Below are 23,144 nucleotides of genomic sequence, written 5' to 3'. Positions count from 1 at the left end.
TGGCCACGCCGGCCAAAGTTGCAGCATGACAGGTCTACGGGGACTCATTTGGATGCCTTCGATTTACTTGCGATGGAACCTTTAACGTTTTTTGCTGAATGCTCGAAGCGCTTTGTGGACGGCACAGCCTTGAACAAGTGTCCCTGCCCAGTTCTTCCACGTAGTCAATAAAACCATGCTTGCCTGTGAGTTATAGCACAGGTCGTGGGGTATTCAGGATTGAGATTGGGGCGTCTACTCTGCGGAGGATTGATTGACTGACTAACATAGCTCCAAATACGATTCGTTACAAAGCAGTGAGATGGAATCCTTTACCACTTGGAAACTGAGCCATGTGACTTCGCGCTTAATGAAGCCTTTGCTTGTTTTTTTGCGCGAAAGTGACACTCGTCCTCTGGTGCGTTACATCGGATGCCACTGTGGTAGAAGGTAGTGAGTTAAACTCCCTGCTGGGACCAGTTTAGCCCAAAACTCCTTTATGGTTTATAAAATGAGTACCACTTTCATGGGGTCTCACTAGTGGTTTTGAAAAAAGATGTTTACTGCTATAGGAATGTCGGGCTCAGGACTGAATATGAGCTTCGCTATTTATCTTCTTGAAGTAGAGATATACTTTGTGTGTGACTTCCACAGTACACAGCCGAATGAGAGTGACATAGAGTTGTTTCTGATACGATATATTTAATATGTCCATGCACTAACCTATCAAAACAGGCTGATTCCAGCAAAACCCTGACTATATTTTGTTGTTAAACCTGCCTTACCCTGAACTTTGGTTGCTTACATTTTATGTCAAATATATCAAATTTGCTACGTTTCTGGTAATATCTGCCAGTTCCATGATTCATCATCGTGAAGTTGAACACGTTCACGTCATTGTAGTGTCTAGAGAGGGTGTTCATATTTTGGCACCAAAATAGGAAACTCAACTGCATTGTATTGTAATGGACTGCTAGTCTGCTTGTCATGTGTGTAATTGTTATAGACTCCCCCAAAGCCTCGTGGTTCCTAACCAGCTGCTGTGGCCTGGCATTAGTTAAATCTGAATGTTGTATTGAATAGTGTGGCTGTGCCCTTTGTCTGTCTTCAGATAACTCTCTGGTGAGCTGAAGTCAAGGATGGACGTGCGTGTTGTATGTCCCAGATAATTTGGCACTTGGGAAATTATCTAATAATGATGAGTGCTATATGCATGTCCAATGTCATTTTTCAGATTTTTGCCACGTCTTATTGATCTTTTTTCTTCTCGGGAGCATGCTATGTGTCTCTCAAACATAACATGACATGACATATGACCACGTTCCATTACACCGACGGGGATTGACTGTGGTGCCTGTCAAAGAAATACATCTACTTGTATGCTCTTTACTAAAATTACTGTTGGGCATTATGCATGTGTACTGGTCACTTTTGCCAGTGGTGGAAAGTAAGCATTCACATGTTGGGGACCAGTTTCTCTATCAGATGACCCCCATGAAGTGAGACGTAGACTTTGCTTCAGTGCAAACCGTCTGGATGACGTGGTTGATTAAATAATATACATATATATTATCAGAAAGCCACCTCGTCGTTAAGCGCTCGATGTCTCCATGTAATTGAGCTGAATAATGAGTGTAGACGTTTGTGCATAGACACTGCTGCTACGTATTTGTTGTGCTCATATTTTTTTAGAATTGCATCACTTTTCCGCATCAATTCCATTAATTGGTTTGATTATTTGAACGTTGCCAATCACCTCATTTACCTCTCTTGCAGTATTAAATAAAAAGCACACCAATTAGCTTCTTAAAAGGACTACATCTTGACAGAGTGATAACCTTTAAGTTGTTGAGAGCCCTTTGAAATTCACATCCCAAGAAGAATGTTATATTCGGAGACAAAAAAAATGAAAACGAAACTGTTTATAATCACTTGAGTAAATACATTTTGATTTTGCTCTTGTTAGTTTGCACATTCCCACCCTGCAATGTCCTGTAGCTACCGCCACTGCCAAAGGTCTTGGGCCGTGGTCGTTGATGTAACAGAGCCGCTCGGCTCAACGGGGCCTCGCCAGCTGAAGTAAAGTCAGTCTGAGATGAAAAGGGAAAAGTGCTGCGTATTGCATAATTAATTGCACTAAAACGAGGCTTGGTGAATTCAAAACTGGTGCAAGGTTTCCAGGTTGCAACAAACACACCTGGGAAACATTATTAAGGTGACACATACACCAATATATTGGTTAAACAAACACATTTCATTTTGAATTATATAATAAGCACAATGTAAATGTATACACAAATACATGTTGTGCCATCAACAACAAATGCAATGAATAAAACAACATTGAAAGGGCATAAAAAAACACCGCTGGGCCTTTGGCAAAGCAAATTTTTGAGTAATTTATGCTAAAGTGACCCCTAAGGAGCAAAAAAATATGGCTAAGAATGTGGACAAGAAAAAGTATTTCCATATAAAGTCGATGAACCTGCAACAATAAGTTTAAGAAATAATTAAAAACAGAATTATTTCCATTAATAGTGAAATCCAAAACATTTCGCATTCAAATGTACTTTCCCTGAGGTGCGCTGCTTTGCCAAGCCAACTGCAGCCGCCCGACATACTCTTCATTATATCACTGTGCACCCGTGTGTTTTTTTAGGTAATTATTGCAAAGGATCCTCATGATTACTATCGTAATTATTAGCATACTAGACCCACGGCATTTTGGTGTGCAAACCATAATTGTGAATGGTAGTAATTATGAACAAACAAAAAACAAGGGAATCCGTTCGCGTTGGTCACATTCAGTTGTAAACGTCGTAGATGCTGCCCAGAGTATGATGATCAGATTTATACATCGTCGCGTTTGTGAAAATGCCTCCAAAACAAGTTGAATGTGCAGTTCTGAAAATGCTTAACATTTCACGTGGTTATTCTGCACTTTCGTAACGAAAAATTATGCTGGTATTTGTGTTGTTAGTTTAATAACTGTAGGTGTCATGATAGCGAGATGTTAACTACTTCGCCTGATATAAATGAGGTCGTGGGTTCGATCCTGACCCTAACGCCTGTATATTTGGAGTTTGCATTTCTCCCTATATTCGTGTGGATTTTTCTCCGGGTACTCCGGTTTTTCCCTTAAAATGTATAAATATGCGTTTAGAATATTTGGCTGCAATGCATTTCCACGTGAAGGGCACTTCGTTTTCTATCATTTGTGACCAGGTCGCTTATGAAAAAGAGCTATATAGCTCAGTTGGCCTTACCTGGTAAAATAAAAAAAAAATAGTTTCCAGAACGTGCCTAAATTGGCAACAAAAGGTGTTGTAGATAGGTAACGTTTAAATGTTTAGTTATCTGAAGATGCTGTAACTCTTTCACCTGCACACCTTAACCTTGTACAATAACTCACCTGCATGCCACACACTTCTTAAAAGTGCAGGCTACACGGTCGGGATTATACATTTGTACCCATACAATCTAATAAAGGTGTCGTTTTTCGATGTCTATTGTCACATTGTTATATTTTTATAAACTCAGTTGTGTGGTTTACTTTGGTATGATTAGAGTCGTCGTATTATTTAGGCTACATTGAATAACAAATAATTCACATACGAACAATGCAGTCAAAATATGTGCCCATATTCAATGAGTTTTGGGAGGCGTTTGCACCAATAAAATAGGCACCACAAAATGGTGCCTATTTTAATGACCCTAGAGGGATGATGGGCTTAATCATCTGCCAAACAGGAATTTATGTCCTTTCCATTATGAGCTATACACTCTGCCACGGTGCCACCTGGCTGGAAATGGTACCATTAACACTTTGCGGGTTTACTCTCCAACACACCGGTGTGCTGAACGAGTAAATAATTGGCATGTTTTGTTTACGTGACAACCCTTATTATTGGCTGTGTCGGGTAATCGCAGGTTTTACGACACCTTTATATTTATGCGATCTGACCCAAAAATCCTATCATGGATTAACACGTTGCTTTTATTTATTATAATATTAATGATAAAACAACACTAATGCTTATTAGTATGGTAATTATTACCATTGCAGTAGCAGTGATGGTGTCATACAATATCGGTATTTATATTGATATTTTAAACATTTGTGTTTTATAGACTTTACTAATGTTTATAAAATTAAAAATGTACAAAAAAATATTGTACAAGCTTAAATAATTCTGGGGTTTATTCCTTTTCTATATTTGGCACTCTGTGCCAATACACCAAACATATTAGGTCGACAATGAGCCACAAGAACAATGTATATTTCACAGCGCCTCACTTCATCGCTGTCAATTAAGCAGTGTTAAAGTTATTACGATGAAAACTAATGCACGGGTTTTATTGAGTGAAAATCTATGGAGGCTCAATGTTGAGTTTTGTGCCAGGTAAAGGTTTTGTGTAGTTATATTTCTTTTTTATAGGTCTTGTTTGTACTTACAATGATGCATGATAGCAAGTCATGGACGAATGTATAAAGGCAGGTGTTACACCTTGGCATTCACCACGTTGGAAATTTGCAATATTTCAGGCCAAACACATGCAATAATACACCTGCAAAATGCTGCACGTATAGCAGATACAGTCCATGTATGCAGGTGGTAGCTATAAGTAATTGGCAAAAATGTCAACAAAGCTACACTTTTAAAATGTAAGAACGAAACCAAAACGCACGTTATTCCATCATGACGGCCAAATCTAAAAAAAACAGCGCAGTTGCCTGGAAGTTAAAACCAATTATGCTTTTATGAAGTGTAATGCAGAGTGATCAGAAAAATGATGACTAACTTTGTATAAAGATTTCAAAATATCCTCCCGCCTGCCCGCCTCCCATCGCTCCAACAAGCCCGGTTATTAGTTGTCGGAGTTATAATTACCGGTGCCTTTACACACATCCAGACACTTCTTAAATTTCAGTTTACATTCCCGCGATATGATTTTGAGAGGAAAACACCTGCTGCTTTGGCAAAAGTAATTAACAAAGAGGCATGGCCTGTGTTTTGTAAGCTCGACACATTGCGTGCACAATGACCTCCTATTGGAAAACCGCGTGTCTTCGGGCCGCTCTGCCTCTCGTCTTGTGACAGCACGGGCTGCATGACCTTTCCCACTGGGCCGGTGCAGCCAATGATTAACCTGCGATTGCCCCGTGGCTCTATCAGCTACGTGCAGCGCGCCCCGAGGAAGAGGGCTGCACTCGGGTGTATATTTTTTACACGTGTCGCAGTGCAGGTAACGGACCACGCGATGCTGTGCAGAGCTTGCAGGTGTGAATTTGCACACGTGAGACGCGACTCAACTCGGGGATTGTGGAACGTGTATTGCCAATGGAACACGTTCACTAAAATAGAATTTAAATTTTCGGTCAGTCGAAAGTGCAACAACCGTGACTTTCATGCTAAATTGAGTCGCAGCTACCGCATTAAATCAGCCAGCTCACCGCATGCAATCCAGCACTACTGGAAACATGATTGGTGGATGTTCTCGATCGTAAACCTAATGTAAAGTACATGGAAGTACAACAAGTAGGTTACAGACCTGTCTGTGTGGACTTCTCAGCAGTATTGTCTGAAACAAATAGAGTTTCTCCGAGTCATTCTCATATAAAAAAAAAATAAACATTGATTGGTCATGCATCGCAATTAATTACCCTTATGAACAAGAATCTGGAGACTCGGTGAAGTCAAAAGAACATTGCAATTAAAATTAAATGAATGCATTAATTAGTTAAGTTCCAAGAGGACAGTGTCATATTTTCTCTGTTCTAAAGAAGAGCTGTGTGGTTGAAGTTGTCGAGAAACTAGTTATTCAATCTTCTTCGAATTTAGTTTGTGGAAATGATGAAAATTTAAGAGTAGGCTTTGCCCTTTCTGGCAATAAAACAGGAGCTGTTAAGATGTTCAAACACCACATAGATGGCTATTGCAAGGCATCAAGTTTGCATTAATCACACATACTTGTGCGAAAACATGCAAACAAAGACAATGCATTTTATTATCTGAGCATGTTTGTTTGCATGTTTTGCCACAAATAGGTGTGGTTAACGCAGACTTAATTCCTTGCCATTTGTATTTATATGGTGTTTAAACATCTTAACACCTCCTGTTATATTGCCAGGAAACGGGAAAACACATTCTTCTTTTTTTCATCATTTTGATACTGGAACAAAGGTCCCGTAGTTGGTGGAAGCTGAGTCACATTGTCTTCCTGCTCAAGCGAGCGATGCATTTGGAAGCACTGATCCAATGGCGGAATTTCCACTTTCATCGAGGCAAGGGTAAATTTTTGGTTTGACAACACAACAAACCGACATCACAACAAACCGTTGAATTCCCACAAAGCGATCGTCAGATGAATAACCACTTTCGAAATCTAAGCCGAGCTCTCCAACTTACGCGTGCCAACAGGATGGATAACTCTTGCACACGCTCGTAGGTGTCTATCAAAGCCCTGACACCCAGGTGCTTACTGGTCAAATTACGACTGCACGTCTGATGATGTAATGGTGCAACCCCCTACCCCACGCCCAAAGTAAACTTAATGAGCCGCATCTGACCCGCAGCATTTGGACAAGCGGAGGCAGGCGACGCCGCACCATCGCCGCCATCCGCCTTCAATGACGCAGGCGTTGACACACCTGCGTCGTTCGGTGCTGCACGCGGCACGCTTCCTCCGTCGGAGCACTGCGTGAGTGAAGCAAAACATAATAATAAAAGAGACGGCGGTGCCAGCGAGCGGCGTGAGTGCACGCACTGTGCTCCGCTACCCAAGCGAGGCAGTCACAGAGTAATGCGCTTAATGCGCTGTTTATACCATCGCTCCGCCGCGCACAGGATACACCTCGAATGTGGAATGCGCCATAAATCCTTGACGGGTTTACATGGAAGTTGTCCCGCAAGCACGCAAGCAAAACCGGCATCCGCTGCGTTACACTCGCGCGTCACCTCTGCTAGACTCAAGTGACCAATTACTTTTCAGCATTAATTGGAATGTGCGATTTAAAGTCTCGTTCTTATTTAAATAAGGCGATGAGTTGGGTTATGTGTGTTGGATCCTGGGGCAATAGTTATAACAGTCGACTTCCCTGTGTTATCCCACTCACAATTCACGCGGGGTGTAACGATGCATCGGTTCACTGAATAAAATTGATTCTCATCCTTATAAGACGTGCATTGGATCTGCGCATACGCATCTATTACTCTATTTACCATTCATAAATCTTCTGTGTAATGAGTTAATGTGATCTCTGCTGCCACTAGAGGGCGCTACATTCTGCACAATTAAAAAAAAGATGGCTTTGGATGGTGACATTTCATCTCATCATGAGGAAGATTAATTGTTATAGAACTACAATTCACCTTTCTATGTCTATCACAATTCAATGCATATCAACATTCAAAATTTTCACTGTTAAGAACAATAACTAGGTGTTGGCAGGACACATCACTAGAAAGGATGATAGTTGTTGGATGAGACTGGTCATGGAATGGCAGCCAAAGGAAACATGGCTGGGAGGATGACAACTGTGGAATTAAAGTAATGTGGTCAGCTCACGAACTACATTATAGCGAGATTAATTGTGGCAGGACAATCAGGAATGCGAATTATATGCAGAGGCCTTAATCCAGCAGTGAATAAGATACGGCGTATGATGAAGATAATGATACAAAGTGCATTGGCTAAAGTGCCCGACTCACAATCATTCCAGCTGGGATTTTACTCAACCCATCGTCCCTCTGGAATTACACTACGACCATGGTAAACGTTAACAGTGGGCCATGCAATAGACAAGCTAAAGTTAGCACTACTCACCCAGGGCTGACAGCCGGGAGACATTTTGACTACACGTTCGACTGTTAAAACAGACAGCCCATAAAGTGGGCTATTACAAATATAAGGAAGACATTGTGTACTTATGGCATTCAGGATAGTGTGAATACCTTTGCGTCTCTCGTGCGGTGGCGTGCACACCACATTGGAAGCCAATGCACAGAACATTTATAGAGCCCATGGGCACGGTCTGAGGATGCGTCCACGGTGCGTTGTGAAGAGCACCCGCCATTCCCTCATGTCATCCCTGTGCAGTGAAATAACTCTGAAATATTCAGCTGGTCCCAAATTAGGTGTATCAATTAAAAAATTAAACTACAAAATTTTGCATGCTCAAACGAATATAGGTTAGTGCTCAACTTCTTTGGTGGCCAGTTGTGAAAATTCGAAAGTCGACTGGTAGTCCTATGATAGACGGGACAAGTATCTTTCCTTATCACAATTGCTGTGAACTTTCATCACTCCTGGGGAGAATACATGGGCTGAGTCACTTCCCGACCTAGATTTGAACTTTTGAGTCAGGTGCTTTACCAACACAGTGCCACGCAACAGTTCATGAGAACCTGATCGCTCAGTCTTATTCAGTTGGTGCGGCTGAAGTCACGAGGGACTGTTTCAAACCCCGATCTTGCCGTTCTGCTGTATAGCACGTGGCAATTCATCACGAATCCTGGAAACGGAAATAAAACCAGCGGTAAAGCTGCACATGTGGCATGGGATTTGGTGTGCCGCAGCAAACCGTTTAACAAAGGAATATGTTATTATGGATTTATTTGCCAGAACACTGCGATGGAGCGTCCACACATGCGTCAGCTTCTGGGTTATATTGTGCAAAGAGGCAGATATAGGAAAAGCAGCAAAGGCATAATCCAGTAGCTTCCGAAGTAGCAATGCCATGAGGATATCAACAGATTGTCCTCGTGTCGTGCTTGCAAGAAATCTATTTTTTGTCAATGAATTTGCACAACTGTATTTTTAATCAAGTGTGATCTATAGCGCTAGCCAGATTTCATGGGTATTTTCGATTTCTGGGAGAATTGTAATTTGATGGCAGTTCAGCCCAGTATGTCCCATTTAAAAGCATTCTCAAAGCCACATGCTCCAGTTAGCAGACTGAACTGCATATACTGTATGCACTTGTCTGAAAGAGGCAGGTTTCACAAATCCACAAGATGAGGATGATATTGGTACTGATATGGTCAATACACCAGTCTAATGCCTCTTGACTTGATTTCTGATGCCCTCTTGACTTTATTGAAAACAGAGTTGTCCTACAAACAATACACGAAGGTGAAGTCCACGTCTACCACTCTTGATGATTACTTATTATTTTCAATATGAGTTTGCTGGTGTTCCATTCATTTCAGTGGACTTTTTTGTGAACTAATGGAAGTCAAAAGCGAAACGTGCCTCTGCTGAAACGAGTGAAGGGTGGCGCTCATCTCACCTGGCACGCATCTCACCTGGCACGCTTGAGCACGCAGTGGAAATTCCACATTCCCATAGCAGGGGCCAACCCCTGTTTACTTCCCAAAATGTGTTGTCGATTTGACGTGTCCCAAGAGGATGTTGATCCCAACCGGAATATGAACTTGCAACTTCCCGATTACGAGTGAAGTGCTCTAACCACAGCGCCACCTGGCCGGATATCCATGCTAAAGTGCAGTATTTTCTTATGAAAGTCAAACGATGCGGCATGCCACTTACATTGTATGAAATGATGGCTCAAACTCATATTGCAGCTTGGATTGGGAGTACGCATGGTCGAAGTTCTGCTATTGTGTATATTGAAACTAGCTCGGAATGCCGAAGCGGTGTTACCAGTGGCATTGTTTCATATTATGCTAACCCATGCTGAGCTTCGAAGAGTTGTTAAATTTTGCTGAATTGGCAACACTAAGCGTATTTATTGCGTTTATGAGTGAATATGAATCGGTGCAGTTACAGTTGCAGCTCACGTTTAATGGAACTTGGAAGTTCTGATTGCGGTAAAGTTGGAGTTAACTCAGATTTCTAATTGTAAAATATATTCTTTCACAGATGGAGATGAATGAGCCAATTATAAAACGTGTTGTAAATGGGTGTGCGATTACGAATGCAGATTGGGTGTAGAAGGAGACAGAACACGCCACTTAGTCACCAGTGATGCCAGCTGATTTGCACTGAAATATCCCAGCGATGCAAACAAGAAACAATGGAGCCATCACGCGTGAGTGTTTACAATCATTGGCATGAGACAGATTTAACACGAATGTGGATCCTAAGATTACTTATTCAGGGTCCCGGGTAATGGACGATGTTGCCACTATGGCAAATGGATTGTGAGAAGTGGTTCGGCCACTCAAATTATTCAGAATGCCCACAGCAAAGACACTCAGTTGGTAACTCTGAGAAGTGGAGTTCAAATCCAGGTTGGTTTAAGCTATTCGAACGTGACAAAGTGAGAGTCGGTAGTGTAGCGATTAGTGCGCTGCGCTACAAACCCGGTAACCTGAGTTCGATTTCCGCTCATGGCCAACACCAGTGACGATTATCTGAACCCGTCCTAGGCATCCTCCCCTAGGTCGACTCAGCCTCAAATGAGTACCTGAAGCGGTGTATAAACATCGCCACTGGAGAGACAAAGGCAGTCGAGCGTGGTGCTCAACACCCACCCCCTCGTTTACTGTGGCGGCCATCATAGGTGCTCGCTAACAGCACTTGCACCTACAGTCTGTTAAAGCTACACGGGAGATCTTTGTTTTGCCTCTACTCAGTCACCCAACGACTGCACACGTAACACAACGTTTTACTTCTACCATAACCCAGCTCTAAAAATGTAAACGTATAAATGATCTATATCTCATGATTGACATTTGGCAATTCAACTCGACAGAAAATTTTGGTCAGTGTCTACTGTTGGGTTAGAGAAACCCTTCAAAGTGACTGCATACTGTAGATCTGTAACATCATCTCACAGAGCTGTTCCCTAGCACGACACGATGTTCTGCTGGCTGTTGTAGGAGCTCCAGAAATACATTCACATCAAAACATGACTCCAATACCAGCACAGTTGGATTATATAGCAGTCGGTACAAAAACCTCAACGTGCCTGGATCTACATAGGAGAAACGCAAGGGTATACCACAAACAGGACACGCATTGGCTGGTACCGTCGAGGCAAGACTGGGCGTGCGACCTGACAAATGCCAGGAGGTGCAGCCCTCGGCACGGCCTCACAATTCGGCGCTTGTAATGTGGATGATTAATGATCGTCGAGCCGCACCTGATGCAGGCTGGCAAGACACGGTGCGGCACTCACGACTCACGGTGACGTGCCAAAGCCTTCCTGCGCTGGAGAGGGGGCCGAGCAGCGGTCAGCGGGGATAGTAACACGTAATTTCATCTGACGTTTGTGCTAATGAGCCACTTAGGGGCTGTCAAGCAATCAATGTGCCCCCCTTGCAGCTTAAGCGAAGGGGTTTGTTATACTAAAGTCAAAGTGTCTCCCCGCTCGAATGAGAGTGTGATGCCACTGAACTCTGCGAGCGGCAATGAGCCACGTGGCTGAAATTCCACTATCCCATAACAGGGGTCAGCCATTCCACAGGGTAGCTACAGCAGGCGTCGCGTTATGTCGACTCCGTAAGGTCAGATTGGCTTTGTTGACGCTTGACCGACATTTGAAATAGCAATCTTCTGATTTTAGTTCAAGTGATCGAACCACACTCTACCTGCCCTGATTTTGTGAAAGTGTGAAAACCCGATATTTTACACTTTCACAATGGGCAGTGCGAGTTGATAAAGGAGGGTGGGGGGGAAAACTGGCTCAGGTATCACTCGCTGTGGACATTACCCGTGGCCAGGAAGGAAAATCAGGTGGACAGATTCGTAGCACAGTGTGCCGACTGTGACACCACTCCGCTCCATTCTATTCTTGTGTATGCCAATGTTGAGGTCAATGTCGAGGTCCGCTAAGCCATGAGAGGGATTCAGGAGAGAGTTTGTGTAGTTCTGCTGTTTCTGCGATGAAGGAGTACACACAACAATGGTTTACAATCGAGTTCATAATTTTGTGTTGCATGGGCACAATCCTACTGTGGCTTGTCTTTAATTTTCCATTCATGCAGGATATGTGTACATTGGCCTGCTGACGTTCTGATGCGGTTGATGGTACACCAGTGTCTTCGAGGAATTCCAGAGGCCAGGAGGTGCGATGTTTGTGTCTCGAACGAGGTGTTTATTCAAGGACGTTCGAGTTGCTCCACTCTGCTTCGCCGCTGTTCTTCCGGATTGTAGGATGGTCACAGCAGCACGATCCCAGATGGGGGGGGGGGGGGGTCGGGACTTGAGTCGGTGGCGAGGAACATTTTTGAGGTCTTTGTTGATGACGGCTGTCATTGACAAGAAAATGGGTAAATTCCTTTGAAGTTTGCGTGTCTATATTTAGAGATAGAACAGCATAACCTTGGGTTAGTGCAATAACCATAGGACTAGTTTGCATTCAACAAACAAAAACTCTACATTTGTCAATAACACTGTGACCTTATAAGGAAACATGTATAATTGTTGACATTACGGCAAATGACCTTTCTTCATAGCAATGAATATCGCTTTTTTCATCTTCAAGCAGTGTTATTGATACTTTGTTTACTTGCAATGGTCAGTTGTTAGATTCCACCATTCAATACATTTTGTGGGGAATTACCAAAGCCTCGTATTTAATATCTTTTATTATAGAATTGGTTGGCACTTGTGACATCACCACAATGAAACTGGTTTTGATTCACAACAGTGGTTTGAAAGTCAAGTTTCTGTGATCTCGTTTCAAACTGCGGTTGCCCTCAGCAGTGATTCTGAAAGGCGAAGAAAGCAAGTCACTTAACAGAAGAGATTATGATGTCATCAGTCAAATACATTTGTTTGAGCACAATACATCTTATAATTGACAGATTCGTAATTATAAATGTAAATAATTTCCTTTTTAGTTGTACTCGCTAGTAGCAAGTAGTAATGAGATTAGAGTGGCAGAGAAGTGAAGTTCGGTGGTAAATTTGTGCCAAAAGGCAATTTCCAGCTGAACAGAATTTAATAAATTGTGTATAATGTGTACGAGTTTGTCAGTGCTTTTTGTTTTAATTCATTAAATTTGCCATGAGTTATGAAAATCTTCTTTTTTTAATGGTACACTTACTTCAGTCATATTCCAGTTCTACATTATATATAAATATCTGGAATTGGTCTGTTTTGTTTCCATCATTCACACGCAAGGCTGGCCCACAATTCCCGTGTTACGTACACTGATTGAGCACCGTCAATCACTCCTGTGAACAATGCTGGCCTTTTTATTGTATATATGTATTCTTTCTGAATTTATTTGTCGTATAAAGCATCTGAATATAACTTCACAAGCAAGACAATGTTACAGTATTTAGTGCTGAGATGGTATTTGTGGATTTCTGTTCTTAACCCACAGAAGCCAGAACAACGTCTCAGCTCAAATTCTTGCCAGGATTCTTGGCAGGTTTTATAACATGGAGTTAGCCCGAAAAAGACCATCTTGGCGTCCGTGTTTGTAAATTTAGATAAAGGCAAAGTAGAAATGGCTTCCCGAGAACCAGTGGTGTAAATGTCACATTTCCTTAGTAGCAGCCAGTCTCTAAATACATCAACTGCTGTTCAATCTCTATTAAAGCATGTGCATTATTAAAGGTCGAGGTAATTGGTGCAGCAATTGTTTGCTCATCCCACCACGAGTGAAAGAGGCTCCACTTGTTAATAACCTTCATGACAATTATGTGCGTAAGCCACAATGAGTCTCAATCATCATTGCTAGTGGGGTACAGCATAGAACGTTTCAACGATTCCATATCAAATATTTTTCATATCAGCATAAAAGCCAGAGTGCGCATTAAAAAAAAAACATGTGTGTATAGTATTCCCTCGTTATTCGCGATTTTGCTATCCGTTATTTTGGCTATCAGCGAATCGCATCTGGAACTCTACACGATGGCATCGAGAGAGAGAAAGAAAGTATTGAGATACAATGACGAGAAAAAGTGATGGAATAAAGTGATGAGAGTGAAAGTGATTAGATAAAGAGGTGAGAGAGACAGAGAGAGATAACTTCTTGAAGCTTTATAAGTAGACGTTGCGCCAATATCATTATCCATAAAACGCATCCCTCGCGAATAACGAGAGAATACTGTACATATAGAAAACACTCAAACACATCGAGGTCAGCAATATACTTTCTGTACTGCCTCCTAAAAAATCTGTCTCGCCTGAAGATGGATATCTCATGCAGGCAATAGCTTCATCTCTGTGTGATCCAACAAACCCGATTGTGAGGGGCAGGATTAGGGCTATGCGTCACCACAGCACTCAGCACCTGTTAGCTCCCTGCTTCCACAGTGCAGGCTTGTGAAGCACCAAAGCCTGCCTTGTGAATCTGTTCTTAAACTTCATACTGCCACGAAATATTAAACATAACAGCTTGAAGCAGATACTGCTTTCTGAGCAGCCTGATGTAGACAGACTTAGCCATGCAGGTGGCTTCATTTATCCGAACTCAGATCTCATTTAATAGCAAGCCCAATTAAATTCCAACTCCAGCGCAATTTTTTTTATATTGATGTAATGGGTCTCTTGTATAAAAACCCAAGTCAGGTCAGATTAAATATGATCAGACAACGTGCAGTGAAAGTGACAACGAATACGTCAAGAAGTTGGATTAAGAATGAAAATGTTCACCAAAAATCGTCATCATAATGAGTTTCCAAAATTACTTCTGAAAACTCAATGTTAAATGTGGCGTCAAATTAATGCAGCTGTGTGGCATTGATGTATCGGACTTGATTAACTATCTGTGTAAATAGTGTTCACGTTTTCTTATACTTAAGGGAATTACAACATAACCTGTGCCAGATTTAAACTAACTTCAAGCTAGTTCCAAAACATTTGAAGTTAATTAAGTACTGAAGACAGACAGACATAAAGACTGCAGCGTTGTAAATTGCACGTGGCCAACCAGGGTGATTTGCACATCTAATGCCGTGCTTTGGAGGCTCTTTTGGTATTTCGCAGCAATTATTATTATGTGCTCCCCACAATTTTAAACTTGCTATGCTGCAAAGTGGAGAGCAGATGACAGTGCAGATAGTAGATTCCTAACACGTCTGTGCAGGGTTTTGAGTTATTGTTCTCTCGTACACATTGAGTGTTCTTTGAGCGCTTAGGGTTCCTCCATGATGCCAACACTCCTTAACATATAACTGGCCAAACATCTTAATGCACAACCCTCCCTAAAATCTTGAGACTCAGTGTGGCTTTCCTGGACAAATAAATACATACATTTAACTCACTTTTCTTTTGTTATGGTTTTAGCAAATGTCTCACAATCAGAAGGTGAAGTCAACACTCGTCATCCCACTGATGTTAATAAAATCAATATTGCTTCATGGGAAATCAACAGTGGCTATCCTATGGAGAGACTGTGGCCCCCTTCGTGAGAATGTGAACTTTCCACTATTTGTTTGAGACCACCAAGGGAAACGAACGCCACCATATTCCTTGTTTGAGTATGGAGACATTGCATTTTCTCGACTAGGTTATTATTATCAAATAGGAGACAGGTTGGCTGAGTTACATGGCCTCTTGTTCTATGAATGAATGCATTGTTATTGAAAGGTCCCTTCATTGTTCTGTCTGAAAGATTAAACGGCATCGCGTAACAACCCACGGCACAAAGACAACACTAAGGCACAACATGGAAAGGACACCGAAATCTGAGATCTATCATCCACAACACCCATGGGGAGAGTTGTTCCCTCTTTTGCCACACACCTGTCAAAATTACTCCTCCAAACAGCATGAGCTTAAGCAAAAAAAACATGCGCGCACACACACGAAAGAAAACGTGATCATTTTTTATCCTGATTTATTGCGTTTAAAACTCTGATGTCTTCAAGCAGAGACTGAAATTAATCCAATGTGGAAAATTGAAACGTCGTAAATTATCACACGCTGTGAGACAAGGATCCTGGTAAAGTGCACCAGTCGTTGAAAGTTACTTTACAAAAACAATAATCAAACAGAAATTTGGGGAAGGTGCAATGAAGCAGAAATTTAAAATGCCATTCCTGTTGTCAGCCGGAATTCCGTAAAAAAACAAATTCCCCCACCCCACCACTTGCAGATCTGGCAGTGGGAGCAAGAGTGAAGATCACATAACCACATCTTGGCTTGGACGCCTTCCTCCGATGGAGAGAGAAGGGGGGGGATAATGAGAAACACGAAGAGACACACACGCAGTACGCTGGCCTCCGCATTGAGCATTTTACCCGACCGGCGAGAAACAAGAGAAACGCAGATGGCTAGCCGGCCGGAAGGACAACCACTTGGGTTTGGGGCAGGTATTTCATTCTTTTTAATGTAAACATTTACTCGGAAAACTATGTAACAGTAGCGGATGAGATTGATATCGCCCGAAGAGCTTCTTGCCAGTGCTTGTTAGGATTGTTGGACGGTTAGCAGGTGCCTAGGACCATTACACTGAAAAGCCGTGTTGTGTTCATCGACAATTATTTTTCATGTGAAGTTAAAACACTTTACTTGTAATATTTCTCGTTTCAGACGGGCGACCTGTAAAGTACAAAGAGATTGCGATCATTACTTCCATTTATTAAAACAGCAGCCCTAGTTGATGTTGGAATTTTTATATTTACCTTGGAAACTCCCTTTGGTTTTGTCACCGTTCGCTTTAATTTGTAACGTAAGCAGCGGCGAGCGCGATGTTTGGAACGTTTTTGGAAAGGCGTGTGAGGTTTCTATTTTTTTTAAACCCACAGAGAGCCACGCCACGTGAACGGCACAGAAAAGCACAGACCACTGACCAAAGACAGCGGCCTTCACGATCTGAAAAGCCACTTTGGTTAAAGCGGCACGCACTGCACTGAACTGTGTACGTTGAGACGCATTCTCCCATTGTCATCGCTGACAACATCTCGTTTGTAAATGAAGAGAAGACAGTGGTGGTTGTCATATTGATAGATTCGTCTCGACTATAGTGAAGTGAAATTCCCACACTGCCTCGGGGCTTCGAAGGGAGATCAGCACTGCACACAATCATTTTTAGACATTTTGTGAGCTTGATTTAAAAAAAAACAGGACCTTTACATGTTGGCAAAAAGGCACTTCCTACTGATATTTAGCCTAAAATATCCATGCCTTTGTTATTTTAAGCAAACTTTGTTATTTTCTGCAAAAAATTGGCACAAATTGCAGTTTCTACCAAAACATAACTAATACCGTAACATGCTTCAAATGTTTTTTTCATATGCAGGCTCCGAGTTGTTGTTGTCAGTGACTTTGACTATATAATGTGATGAATAGACAGAACAATCCTTTTGCCTACTTATTAAAAGTACAACAGTGGCTTTAACGTACGTGTATTAATTTCAACACGAGCTTAGCGCATGAGTGAACACGTTATTCTATGAGCCAAATGTGGTTACAAATGATCAGTAATGTTCTTTTTAGCTTTGGGAAAATACCTTGATTAATACAATCAATTGATTCAAAGTCAGTCTGCTTGTAGTCCGTGTGCCAGAGCACAAATCAGAACCACCTAAGTCGTGACACTAGTTGTCCCCATATATATTTATGCAACTAACGAGAGTGAATTACTTGATAATCCCACTCATTTATAATGGTTATCACATCATTCACTGTTATTGGCCACGTAAAGAAATTGAAACCACTCAAGTTATGCCACCTCACGTGGGCCCAACAAATGTATATATTTGGTGTCGGCTTATGGACTCATGCTTAAATGAACGTGGTGAGGTGATCAACTCCATTAGTGGTTCCTCTGCACTCGGGGTGGAGATTCCACATACCTATGGTAGGAATCAGTCTATGTGACAACCACCATTGACTTTCCATGCAGTTATTGTACGGTGGTTAATGTACTGAGCTATGAAACCAGTGATCTGAGTTCAATTCCTGGCCATGGCTGACAAACATCAGCAGTTAGTGATTACCAAACCGGCCCCGGGTGCCTCCCTTTGCCAACCCGCACTCAGCAACACGGTGAAGTATGGTCAAACAGCCATCAAAATCAAATTGACATTCAGCAGTGCATTGACAGAGAGCTGTAAATTGTTATTGTCTTACTTATACTGTAATTGACTTTCCACAAATGGTCCTTATTTATCGGTCACAAAGCAATGGAATGCTGAAGCTGCCGTTCAATTGAATAGTGTTATTCTGATGCATTCAGTTAACCAGGTGATCTATAATTTAGGGTATTATCCACTCGGCCTATGTGATTTGTATGGAAATAATTTTTGAAATCTAGTACATTGCCAATAAAATTAATAATTAAACTTTTCCCTTCCATGATGCTATTCACAGTTTCGAATTGTTATGTTTCTTTAAACAAAATACATTTACGATGGTAACCCACCCTATCCACTGACATAAATTGTGCACACATCAACTTTCGACAAATATCACAATGGCTTGAAGCAACCATGTTGTAAAATACTTTCTTGTCTTTTAAGTCATTAAAAAATATTTTGGCTGTCCTCTGTCCCTGCTCTAAAGGGGCATTGTCCAAAAAACGTACTTTGTATGTTTATTTTGTCAAGCAATGTTAATGATGACGGTGTTGGCCTATTTAGGAAGCTTAATTTGAATGCAAAATTCCTCAGAATCCCAAGTTGTGCATTTTATTTCCATAAACTATCCCGGGTGGTTCCATCCACAACAGGGAACGCATAGCTAACACTGGGCATTAAATGTCAACAGAACTCAACGGGCGAATGTGGAAAGAAATAAAAATGTCGAAAAAAATTACAACAAGATCCGTGTCGGTGTTTGGCCAAATGCGCCTAATCCTGGCAGCAGTAGAAGAATAGTCGGGCATCACTAGACTGAGCTGCTTCGCTCCCGGGACGGTAAGAGTGGAAGAGATGTAAGATATGTGCCACAGAACGACGCAGAGAGAGAGAGGGGCATGAGGCCGTCTGGCCAACATCATTAACAAATTGCAATGAAATTGGACTCACACACGTGTCCACACAGTGTAAGGTGATTTCATGTGTTTTATAAATAACATTTATTCAAATTAAAGGTGTACAAGTATAAATTAGCTTGTTCTTGTTAGATAAATATATTAGCAACCAAGTGTCACTACATGCCATTACACAGCATCGAGTAACAAAATTACAACATGTACATTATATAATAATCAACATAATTTTCTTACTTGCATTGATTTGAATGCATAGTTTTCCAATCCGTCATTATTATTCACATCAGAATGGTGATATCTTGTGTGTATTTTGATCTTGCGTTCATATTTTGAAGCAGGCGCTGATACGATGAAGACACCCAGCTGCGTGGTGCTGCAGAGGCAGTGTTCGATGCAGTAATGTAAGGTTACAAGTTCATGTTGGCGAGTTCATGCACTGGTTGACTCCGTACATCATCCTTTTAAGGAACACTAAAATAAGTAAGTCAACCATGGTCATCCTATGCAAAGATTGGTCCCGGCCATGGGAATATGTGTATTTTACCAACCCAGTGGTGGGATGACATTAAGAATTAGACCCAGCTCAGCACGGGGAACATCGTGAAAGCTGGTGCAGAGAAGTGCTGGCACACATTGACCATCAACCTCCAAAGCTGGAGCTGACACTCATCGATGGATGGAACTCAATATTGCCCCGATGTTCTTTGAGTACGAAGACGTCTTTTATATTTTAGATAAAGTAAAAAAAAAAACATTATTTCAACATCATTTTTGTTGAAATATAATTAAGAAATTCACATCAAGCCAGGCTCAAACATTTGTAATGCGGGTGTAAGCGACCTTCCGGATGTGACGTCACGGGGGGTGGAGTCATGTGACGTGGGGGGAAGGTTCGGGTCCTTAAGCGGGTAAACCGGAAGGAGTCGGCAGTCGGGGTGTGAGCGGAAAAGAGTGAGGCCACGCGGGCGAGTGTGGAGAGGGGGGGGCGCCGACGGCCATCGGGAGCCAACCCCGAAGATAAGAGGAGGCTGCGGAGTGGTGTGCAGCTGCAGAGGAGACAGCCAGAAGGGCTGCGTGTTAGAGGCAGCGGTGTGGCTGCCAGGAGGAGCTGCGGAGAGAGAGAGAGAGAGAGGGCTGCGTGTTAGAGGCAGCGGTGTGGCTGCCAGGAGGAGCTGCGGAGAGAGAGAGAGACAGCAAGAGGCTGTCAGAGCTGCGGAGGGAGAGGAGTTGCAGCGAGTACAGCCAAGGGGTAGGGAAAATGTTGGAGCTGTCTCGGGATCTAGGGATCCCCATGCCTGTGTGTGGGCATGAGAAGCTAACTTCCCGGACGGCTGCTAAGTGTCTCGATGCGCAATTCAACCTCCGTCGCTGGAAACAAGTGACGGCGTGGACGGGGGGGCCCGTCAAAGAAGGGGATGCGCTGGGGTGGAACCCTGCGCAGGCTGTCTATGTTCCGGATGACCGGGGCCCTCAACAACTGACGGCCGCCTCCGCTCCATGGACGGGACGCGGCGGGCCGAGACCGCGCGCGGCGCTACCAGAACGGGGCCGTCAGGAGGCGAGGCCTGCGCTTCGGCGCAACGAGGCCGAATGTTTCCGCTGCGGGCGTAGGGGCCACTACGCCAGAGACTGCTGGGCCCACTTCCCGGCTCCGCCGCAGCAGGAGGCCTCGGCACCGGTCAAGTCGGCTAAAGATCCTCCGAAACAGGCATGTCGGCACGCACCAGACACTCGGCAAGGCTTTACACCTCACCCATCACCGTCGTTGCGCCATCCTAACGTTGTGGTTAAAGCATGCCCTTCGACGGGGCCTTGTCGCTCGGTCACGCAATGGCGCAAGTTGGCACGGAGAGTCGTCGCGGCCGCTACGGGCTCGTCCACTGTACCGGGGTCTATACAAGGGGTGGACGTACGCATTTTGGTCGACTCCGGCGCGTCTGCGACTATTATTTCGGATGTCATTTTTCATCTGTTGGGCATCCCGCCGGGGGCTGTGCGTCCGGTTTATGGGTCGTGCGTCGCTGCGAACGGGGGTAGCATGGGTATCGTGGGTCAGGTGGATGCTAAGATATCTATTGGGGATGTGTCGGCCTCGGGTGTTGTGTTGATATCGAGATCTTTGGCGGTTCCTTGTTTGTTAGGCACCGATTTTTTGGCTAAGATGCCCATTTTGATCAAAATCAATGAGAATTGTATTGAACTGCCGGGGGGCCGTCAAATCTCGTTTCTGCCGTCGCCCTGGGGGCGACCTGCTTCGGCCGTACAAGTGCAGGCGCTGTCCGTCGCATCTGTGGACATCCCACCTGGTACACAGATGCTTATACCCTTGCGGTATCGGAAGCCCCTGCCTGATCGGCTAGGAGCAGTAGGGGTCTTGTTGTCACCGTCCGCCGCGATAACAACCGGGTTGGCGTTAGTGGGGGCACAGACCATCGTCCGGCCGGATCAATTACCGTTTTTACAGGTGCTTAATGCGGGGGGAGAAAACGTCCGTGTCCCGGCCGGTACGGTTGTGGCACATGCCACTACGGCGTTTGCGACCCATGATTGTCCACATAGCCGGGGAGTTGTTGCTGGGGTTTCCGAGCCAAGGAGTTCGGATGATCGTTGGGTTGCTCATTTATGTGACGAAAATTCTTCCCTGTCCATGGAGCAACGTGGTGCGCTGCGTAAATTGTTGTTGACATATTCCGATGTGTTCAGCTCCGATGATTTGGATTTGGGCCGCACTTCGTTGCTTTACCATCACATTGAGACGGGCGATGCTGCCCCTATTCGATTAAATTCGCATCGGATGAGTCCTGCGGAGCGAGAACACGTACGGGGGGCAGTGGAAGACATGTTGGCTGCGGACATTATATCGCCATCTAACAGCCCATGGGGCGCTCCAGTCGTCTTGGTTAAGAAGAAGGATGGCAAATTGCGATTTTGTGTTGATTTCCGCAAATTGAATAAGATATCGGTGGCAGATGCGTACCCCCTGCCGCGTATGGATGACTCCCTCGACGCATTGTCGGGGGCTAAGTTCTTTTCCACACTGGACCTCTCTTCGGGATTTTGGCAGCTTCCCCTTGACGAGTCCTCACGGGAGAAAACCGCATTCCGTACGCCGCAGGGGTTATTTCAATTCAACTGTCTCCCGATGGGATTGAATGCGGCCCCTGCTACATTTCAAAGATTGATGGAGCTCGTTTTGACGGGGTTGCAGTGGGAGACATGTCTTATATATTTGGACGATATCATTGTCTTCAGCCGCACATTTGATGAACATTTGACGCGGCTGGAGACAGTGTTCACGAGGATGCGTTCTGCCAAATTGAAATTCAAACCAAAGAAATGTCACCTACTGCAACGGTCCGTCCGCTATTTGGGGCACATTGTGAGTGCTGAGGGAGTGTCCACGGATCCGGAAAAGACGGCGTGCGTCCGGGATTGGCCGACTCCGGCCACCGTGGGGGATGTTCGGCGGTTTTTGGGAATTGCCTCGTATTACCGAAGATTTGTGCCGGGTTTTGCGACGATTGCGAGGCCCTTGCATCTCCTTACGGGTAAAGGACGGAAGTTTGTTTGGGGACAGCCGGAGGAGGCGGCCTTTCGGAGTCTGCGTGATCTATTGGCCACGGCCCCAACATTGGATTATCCCGATTTCGATCACCCATTCATTCTTGATACGGACGCGAGTGACACAGGTATTGGGGCGGTGTTATCACAGTCTAAAGGGGGTGTAGAGCGTGTCGTGGCGTATGGTAGCCGAGTCTTGTCTCCTGCGGAAACCCGCTACTGTGTCACTCGCAGAGAACTATTGGCGGTTGTTTTTTTCCTACGGCAATTTCGACCATACCTCTACGGTCGTTCTTTTATTGTGCGTACGGATCATGCGGCCTTGCAATATGCCCTTAAAATTGACCAGCCATCCGGACAGTTGGCACGTTGGTTGGACACGCTACAGGAATTTTCCTTCCAAATTCAACATCGGAAGGGAGTGCGCCATGCGAACGCTGACGCACTTTCCAGATTACCGCGGCGCGCCCCTTGTAAATGTGAGTCGGGGACGCATAGGTGTTCGCCGATTCCAAACCCCCCTCAGCCGCTTACGTTGGCCGTCGAGAAGTCGGACACTCCGATGGAACCGGGACCGGCTGACGGGGTTTTGAATCTGCCGCGGTCTGTCTGGATCCGGGAACAGATGATGGATGAGTCATTGGTGTCCTTGCGGAAGCGGTCTGCTAAGGACAATGGGAGTCCGAGTACGGCTGTGGGGCCGCAAACCGCTCTCCGAGATGGTCTGCTTATGTGGCGGGAG

This window comes from Lampetra planeri, chromosome 1 (assembly GCF_965212315.1).
Source record: "Lampetra planeri chromosome 1, kcLamPlan1.2.h2, whole genome shotgun sequence".
NCBI classification, from domain to species: domain Eukaryota; kingdom Metazoa; phylum Chordata; class Hyperoartia; order Petromyzontiformes; family Petromyzontidae; genus Lampetra; species Lampetra planeri.
Note: the sequence above shows the minus strand (reverse complement) of the source record.